At 32.3% G+C, this 9,091-nt stretch overlaps 1 pseudogene; it reads left to right on the top strand.

Moving 5' to 3' along the window:
* The first annotated feature begins 1,127 nt into the window (after positions 1 to 1,127).
* On the top strand, positions 1,128 to 3,637 carry LOC115717890 (uncharacterized; annotated as a pseudogene).
* Positions 3,638 to 9,091: the final 5,454 nt, after the last annotated feature.

Genomic DNA, 9,091 nt, shown 5'->3' on the forward strand with positions numbered 1-9,091 from the left:
TAAATTTTAACATTTTCATTTTTTTTTTATAAACCAAGTATTAGTCAATTAATACCAAATTTCCTAGTTTATAGTAAACTAACGGTAACAAATTTATTAATACCATTTATTTTATTTTTTTGAACTTTTTTTATTTACCTACATGACTATATATATGTATATATCTATATATATATCTCATTTTAAGCTTTTTCATCAACATCAAAAATCAAAATTATTTATGAGAATTGAGAAGAAAGATATTAGATATATTTTGTTATCATCTATATTTCTAATTTTCTTTTTTTATATATATAAAAAAATAAAAGAATTGAAGAATAATATCATTCAATGGAATTTTTTGAGGCAAATTTATCAACGGTTAATAGAAGGTATGTATTTGATATTTACTCTTTGTTCATTGTATCTATATTGTTTATTATTTTTAATTTCAAATCTGTATATTTGTTATATTTGATCTCAATTTTTATGATTAACAGTGTAGTTAGTATTAGTAGTTAGCTAATTTTTTTTTTTTTTGTCTTTTTACCTTTTATTTTTTAAAAAACTAAGTATACATGTTTACATATTTAATGCTGAAACTAATGGAGAAAAAAAAAGTATGTAATATGTATATGTTGTAATTCACCCTTGTTTAATATTGTCAATCAATCATGTTTTTGTAATTTTTTTTTTAATTGAGATTAATTGTTATTTAGTTAATTATTATTTATTAGTACAATAACTTTATTCTAAAAATATCATTGCATAAATCAGAAAATCAATTTAAATGAGCATTGGCCAATTGGTGACGGCAAATTTTCACAATTTGAAATTTTAAACTTTGAAGACGGAATTAGCAGCGAATATCAAGTTTTTTCGTCCCTTTTTGAACTTTTAAATTACTAATTATTATTATTTTGATTGTTCTTTGAAATATTATATTAGTTGTTGCTATTATTTTTTTTACTATGTCTCATAAAATTTAAAAATATGTGTCTGAGTATGAAAAGCGTAAGAAAAAGAAAAAAATTGAGGAGTTAACGCAATCTCAAAGAGGAGCTCTTGATAAATTCATTATAAAAGAACCACAAGTTTCTTTTGAAAATCATAATCATAATGTTGTTGATACTGAAATTTTTGAAAATATGTTGCCTATTATTGAGAATCATAGTGAAAATGATAATGTAGAAAATAGAAGTGACATGCCTATTGAAAATGATAATGTGAAAAATAAAGGTGATGTGCCTACTGAAAATGATAATATCGAAAATCAAAATTTTGATTATGAAAATTGTGATGATGATCATTTGAATAATTCACTTGAAAATAAAATTTTAGAGGATAATAATAATGCTGAGCAAACAAACTCATTTAAAAATTTACTTGACATATTTGATCCAAGAAATTGGGATGCTCTTGATCCAAAAATAATTGATTTATTAGTGATTAAGGGTACAAAAAGAGATTGTTCTATTATGGCTGGTCCTAAAGGTAAATTTTCTAGACGATTCACTGTTAATTTGTATACTAGAGTTTTATCAAATGGGGAGAAGTGTGATAGAGATTGGCTTGTTTATTCAAAAGAGTTAGATAGAGTATTTTGTTTTTGTTGCAAAGCTTTTAAAACAAGAATTGTTAGAGGACAATTAATACATGAAGGCTTTAGTGATTGGGTGTATATTGTGAAAGACTTAGAGAGCATGAGATAAGCATGGAACATGTTAAAAATATGACCACTTGGTACGAGTTCCGTCTAAGACTCCAAAAGAATCAAACCATTGATAAATCGACTCAAAGACTAATTGAAAAAGAAAAAGATCACTGGAAAAAAGTTTTACAAAGAATTATTTTAATAGTTAAATTTCTTGCTAAATATAATTTGGCCTTCCGTGAATCTAATGAGAAATTATATCAAAATAGCAATGGCAATTTTCTTGGCTTAATTGAAATGTTGGCAGAGTTTGATCCTATTATCCAAGAACATGTTAAACGCATTACAAATGATGATATTCATATTCATTATCTTGGACATAACATCCAAAACGAGTTAATAATTTTGCTTGCTTCTGCAATTAAAGCTGAAATCATTAAAAAAGTTAAACAAGCAAAATATTTTTCTGTGATACTTGATTGTACTCCTGATGTTAGCCATCAAGAGAAAATGTCCTTAATATTGAGATATGTGGATGTTTCTCCACATTTTGTTAGCATTGAAGAATCTTTTTTAGGATTTTTAAATGTGAATGATACAACTGGTCAAGGACTTTTTGATGTGCTACAACATGAGCTGAAAAAACTTGATCTTGACATATTTGATGTGCGAGGACAAGGTTATGATAATAGGTCAAATATGAAAGAAAAACATCAAGGTGTACAAAAGAAATTTTTAGACATAAATCCAAGAGCCTTTTATACTCCTTGTGGTTATCATAGTCTTAATTTGATTTTTTGTGACATGGCTGAATCGTGTAGTAAAGTTAGAGATTTTTTTGGAGTTATTCAACGCATTTATACAATTTTTGCCAATTCTATTAAGAGATGGCAAATTTTGAAAGATAATGTGAAAGGATTGATTCCGAAATTATTGTCATCCACTCGTTGGGAGAGTCGTGTAGAAAGTGTTAAAGCTATAAGATCTCAAATGTCAGATTTTACTTGAAGTATCGGAAAAGGATGAACTTGATTCTAAAATCAGAAGTGAAGCAAAATCCTTAGCAATAAATGAACTTGGTGATTTTGAGTTTTTAATAGCAATTATTATTTGGTTTGAAATCTTATCTGCAATTAATTTGGTTAGTAAGCTTTTACAATCAAAGGATATGCTTATTGATATTGCTATGGACAAAATAAAAGGGTTAATTTTTTTTTCGTGGGATATAGAGAAACAGGTTTTTATAACGCCTTGGCTAATGCTAAGGAAATTACTATTGAAATGAATATCGATCCAGTATTTCCTCGAAGGCGCACAATTCGAAGAAAAAGACAATTTGATGAAAATTTAAATATTCCATCTGTTGAGTTATCTGGAGAAGAATCTTTTAGAATTAATTATTTTCTTTACCTTGTTGATCAAGCCATTGCTTCTCTTACTAAGAGATTTGAACAATATCAAGAGTATGAAAATATTTTTGGTTTCTTGTTTACTTCTGACAAGTTACAATCATTAGACAATGCAAATTTAAAGTCTTGTTGTTGTCATTTTGAAAATGCATTGAAACATAAGAACAATCTGATATTGATGGGAATGAATTATGTGTGGAGTTGAAGCTATTAAGGCAAATATTGCCTAGAGAGAAAATGAGAGCTATCGACATATTAAAGTTTTTGAAAGATTGTTTTCCTAATACAATTATTGCATATAGGATTTTGTTGACTATTCCTGTGACAGTTGCTTCTGCAGAAAGAAGTTTTTCAAAGTTAAAGTTGTTGAAGTCCTACTTGCGGTCTACCATGTTACAAGAAATGCTTAATGGATTAGCATCGATAGCGATTGAAAATGAGGTTTTGGAGACGATAAAATATGAAGAGTTGGTTGATGAATTTGCTTCAAAAAGCGTTCGAAGGATGGCCCTTTTAAATAGAATGTTGATATTGGCTTGAAGTTGTATTGGAATTAATAACAAGTTTAGTAAAATTTTTTGAACTTTTAAGTGTTTCATTATGTAAAATATAGTTTCGTAATATGATAATATTTAAAATATTATTTGCAAAATATATTTTTTTTTTTGTTAGGGGCCTATTTTTTAAAATTAGAACATGGCTTCCGAAATATTTGAGACGGCCCTGCAAGGCCTCTATTGTAGTTTCATATATTGATAATGTCCTACAACTTAATATTATTGATGCTTTGATTGAACTAATCATTTCATTGGTACAACTATATACATGTGATTCTTCTTATATATGCTGGTAACTGAGAATGTAAAAGAAATTTAGGTGGCAAAATGAAATAATTTGTATTCTATCTATTTGTTCGATTGTATTTTAAAGTATTGGAATGTCATTCTAACAATTTTGAAATAAAATTAAAGACTATTCCATTACAAGATATATATGTATTTTAAATTTGATTTCATTCTTATTTTTATTCCCATTCCTATTTCTATATTTTTATTTCCTCCAACCAAACGACATAAAAGTTTATTCCCTATTATACAGTATCCAAACATATTTTTGTTAAGCATGGTGAGTACCCTTTAATAAGTTTTTGTATATGTACTTTAAATATTAAAATTTGAAAGAGATGATTTTCTATCTTTTTAAAGTTATGAACTTAATATTTTCATTCACAAATGGAGTTAATTGGAATGGTCCTACACACTCCAATACTAGGTTCCCAAATCTTAGTGAAACAAACCCTGTTGAATTCGTTAATGAGGTAATTTTTAAACTTTCTCACATCGCTTAGTAGTATATGTTCTCTTAATCCTGTTACTTTACTGATACTGATTTTTATATAATAAAAGGAAATTATTGGTATATATTTTAATTCTCCAGCAGTTCGTAATAGTATATTTGTCATGCTATTTTTTTCTTTTCTCTATTCAAGTAATTTTTGTGAGAAGATTATGAAAATAAATTCAGAATTTAAAACTAATTTTAGAGTTGGACCATGAGATGGGACATTTAGATATTTTCTTCCTAATGTATTTTCTTGCTAAAGAATAGAGAGGTGGATCAAACTATTTGTTGGAGTACAGTTAGAGTTATTAAGGTAGTTCACACACTAAATCCTTCTTGCATAAAATATGGGAGAGTGTTACATAAGATAATTAATAATCATATTCTCATCATTATGTTTTCATTATTATATGTATTTGTAAATTATATCAAATTTTCTTTATATTTCACAAATCATCAAGAAAATTTTTACAGCTACAAATACTTAGGCACAAGTCTGTTTTTCTTTATTTTAATTTTTATTAAGAGTTGTATGTGATCAAGGTATATATTCATTAAAATTTTCTTAGCTATTTATAATTTAGGAAAAGTTGACTAATTTTTTTCAAAAATAGTGACATGCTTTATTTGTATTGTTTATTGTTATACAATGATAATTAGTGAATGAACTGAAGAGATCAAAAACTATTCTAAGTAAGGTACATATAGAGTACTTTCAAATAATTATAATTTTTTGTTTGGTTGTAATTTATTTATGTATTAACAATAACATAAACAAAGACTTTTTAAATATTTATTTATATATATTTATGTATAAGAGATAGTACTATTGTTTGATCCCATTTATTTATATATTATATTTTCCGTACTGTTATTATTATATTTTTCATATTTAATTATTGTTCCTTACTCTTGAGGTGATAAGTTAGATCGTGCTTTGTATGATTTAACATAATATGTTTTAAATTACTAGAGGACATATTTCCAAATAGTTGTGAAAACAAATTTTGAGTCGTATTGAGACAATTCAATATAAGTGTCTATTGATTTAGATTAACATAGATATATAATGTAACGCCCCGACCTGCAGGGACGCCACGTGCGTGTGCTTTTATGAACTTATTACTAGCTATTCTATTAGTTTATGAAAAGTGGGGTTTAATTAAAAACTTTTTGATTAAATCAGAATAAATTCTGTTTTCTCGGTAGTTTTGTGGGCCCAGAGTACCTGAGGTAGCTCGTCAACCCATCTGCCTTTGGCAGCGTCTAACTTCTTCTTCATTGTATCCTTTAGGGTTTTATTAACGACTTTCACTTGTCCATTTGCCTGAGGCCTGGATACTGACGAGAAGCTTTTGATAATTTTATTCCTCTCATAGAATTCAGTGAACAAGTCATCATTAAAATTGGGTTCCATTATCAGGTACTATCTTTATGGGAATTCCAAACCTACAGATAATGTTCTTGGCGACGAAGTCAAGGACTTTCTTGCAGGTTATAGATACGAGGGGCTCGACCTCCGTCCATTTAGTGAAGAAATCGACTGCTACCACTGCTAGCTCCTCCTCGCCAAGTGGGTAATGCCCCAATTAGGTCAATCCCCCATATAGCAAAAGGGTAGGGCAAGGTCATCATTCTAAGTTCGGTTGGCGGTACGCGAGGTATATGTGAAAATCTCTGACATTTATCACATTTCTTGACAAACTCATGTCTGTCCTTATTGATTGTTGGCCAGTAATATCCTTGTCTAATGATATTTTAAACAGACTTTGCCAATCTGCATGATCCCCACAAAAGCCTTTATGAATTTCTTTAATGATTTTGTTTACTTCTACGCGAGGAACACACCGAAGTAGGGGCATTGAATACCCTCTTCTATATAGTTTGCCTTCGATCATTGTGTAGCGAGGCATTGTATACAAAAGTTTTCGTGCCTCATTTTTGTCATTTGGAAGCTGCCCGTCGAGTAAATAGTTGATAATGGGCGTCATCCATGTTGGAGAGCTATCTATCATCTCGACGTCTTCAGTTTCACCTATATTTGGCTCGCTCAGAAGTTCTACCGGAACCAAATTTAATTTATCCAGATCATTCTACGAGGCCAATTTTGCTAAGGCATCGATGTTGGAGTTTTGTTCTCTCGAAATTTGTTCGATTTTAAAGTAATCGAATCTTTCCAAGTTCTTCTGAACTTTCTCTAAATACTTTGCCATTTTCAAGCCTTATGGCCTGGTATTCCCCGAGGACCTGGTTCACTATCACCTGCAAATCACTACGACAAATGAGATTTTTAACTTTCAAGGCCTCTGCTATCTTTAAGTCGGCAATCAAGGCTTCATACCCAGCCTCGTTATTTGATGCGTCAAATTGGAATCTCAGAGCATAGTGAAACTTAAAGCCTCCTGGAGATATTAATATTACCCCTGCACCCGAACCCTGTTCGTTGTATGCGCCATCCACATATAACTTCCAAGTTTCTACATCTTGCTGATTAGGTGGGATTTCTTCTAGAGTTATACCTTCTATCAAGAAGTCAGCCAAAGCTTGACCCTTGATAGATGTTCGAGGATGGTATGTTATATCGAACTGCCCCAATTCAATCGATCATTTTATCAATCTTCCAGAAGCATTTGGTTTTGATAAAACTTGTCTCTAGGGCTGATCGGTTAACACTTTTACGGGGTGAGCCTGGAAATATGGTCGTAGTTTGCGAGACGCATGGACTAGGCATAACGCAAGTTTTTCTAGAGGGGGATACCTGGATTCTTCCCCTAGTAACCTTTTACTTACGTAGTAAATAGGTTGTTGGTGCTTACCCTCTTCTCGCACTATAGCTGCACTAATCGCATATTCTGAGATGGCTAAATAAAGAAACAATGTCTCTCCAGTTATTGATTTATCCAAAACTAGAGGCGTTGCGAGATGCCTTTTTATGCTCTGAAAGGCCTCTTCGTACTCTTTTGTCCACTCGAACTTTTTGTTGCCTCGCAATATATTGAAGAATGGTACACACTTATCAGTTGACTTTGAAATGAATCTGTTAAGTGTCGTCATTCTTCCTGTCAGGGCCTGTACTTCCTTAGGCTTTATCGAGGATGGCATATCTATTAATGCCTTGATTTTTTTTAGGATTTTCCTCAATACCTCTTGCGTTAACTATGAATCCCAAAAACTTTCCCGAGGAGACTCCAAAGGAACCTTTTTTTGGGTTTTGCTTTATGTTATACTTTTTTAACCTTTTAAAGCATTTCGCAAGGTCTGAGGTATGATCCTTGCCCTTTATCAATTTTACCAACATATCGTCGATGTAAACCTCCATGTTTCGCCCTATTTGATTTCGAACATTTCATTTACTAGTCGCTGATACGTTGCCACAGCGTTTTTCAGTCCGAACGACATGACTTTATAACAATAGAGTCCCATGTTGGTTACGAAGCTTGTATGTTCTTGATCTGGGACATACATTTTTATTTGGTTATATCCAGAATATGCGTCCATAAAAGACATAAGCTCGTGCCCAGCAGTTGCATCCACTAATTGGTCGATCTTGGGAAGTGGAAAACAGTCCTTTGGGCATGCCTTATTCAGATCGGAGAAATCAATCAAGTTCTCCAAGTTTTGTTAGGTTTCGGGACGAGAACATGATTGGCTATCCATGAGGGATAAAATCCTCGCGTATAAAATCGTTGACTAACAACTTGTCAACTTCCTGTTTTAGTGCCCCTTGCCTCTCGAAATCCAAGGGCCTCATTTTTTGTCTATTCGCCAAGTAGTTTGGATCAACATTTAAGTGATGGCAGATAATCTTAGGGTCGTTCCCTATCATATCCCCATGACTCCAGGCGAATTAATCTTAGTTCCCCTTCAAAAAGCTCACTAATTGCTATTTGAGCTGCTTGTCTAGGTTTTTCCCAATGTATACACATTTGGTGAGACTTCCATGATCGAGAATAACCTCCTCCAATTCTTTAATTGGTTTTAGCAGGTTTCTTTCATTTTGAACTCGGGGATTAAGATCTTCATCTTTCTTCTCGTTTCTCCTGCCAAGATCGTCATCAGCTGATGACCAACCAATCTATGCTGCAACTCTATGCGATAGCAATCGCGAGCCAGCATCTGGTCGCCACGCACCACTCCCACACAATCTGCTGTTTAGAACTTTAAAGATAGGTGCTTGATCGAACCGACTGCCCCTAGCTCGATCAGTGTTGGACGACCCAACAGTATGTTGTAAGCCGAAGGCAAGTCGACAACCAAGAAGTCTTGCATAACAGTAGCATTTAAAGGTGCCTCGCCTACAGTTAATGCGAGCTCGATCATGCCAAGGCTAGCGATGCTATCCCCGATTCACCATACAAGGTCTTAACTTAGCCTTTTCGAGCCCCATTTTCTTCAGAGTCTCCTTATAAATGATATTTACTGAGCTTCCATTGTCTATTAACACTCTCTTGATCCTCTTATTGGCGAGTCGAATAGTTATGACCAGCGAATCGACGTGAGGATATCTCACGTTCTTCTCGTCTTCCTCTGTGAATGTAATGGGAGGTTCCTCGATTTTCACCTTCTTGGAAGGTTCTGGGGCAAAGACCGACTGCTTGTTCTGGATCTCCTTCACGTATCTCTTCTAAGCGTTATTGTTTTCCCTACAATTTGCGGTCCTTCTGAAATAACCAAGATGTCCTCTCCTTCCACAGGAATAGGTTGTAAC

The sequence above is a fragment of the Cannabis sativa genome, chromosome 9, assembly GCF_029168945.1.
Source record: "Cannabis sativa cultivar Pink pepper isolate KNU-18-1 chromosome 9, ASM2916894v1, whole genome shotgun sequence".
NCBI classification, from domain to species: Eukaryota; Viridiplantae; Streptophyta; class Magnoliopsida; order Rosales; family Cannabaceae; genus Cannabis; species Cannabis sativa.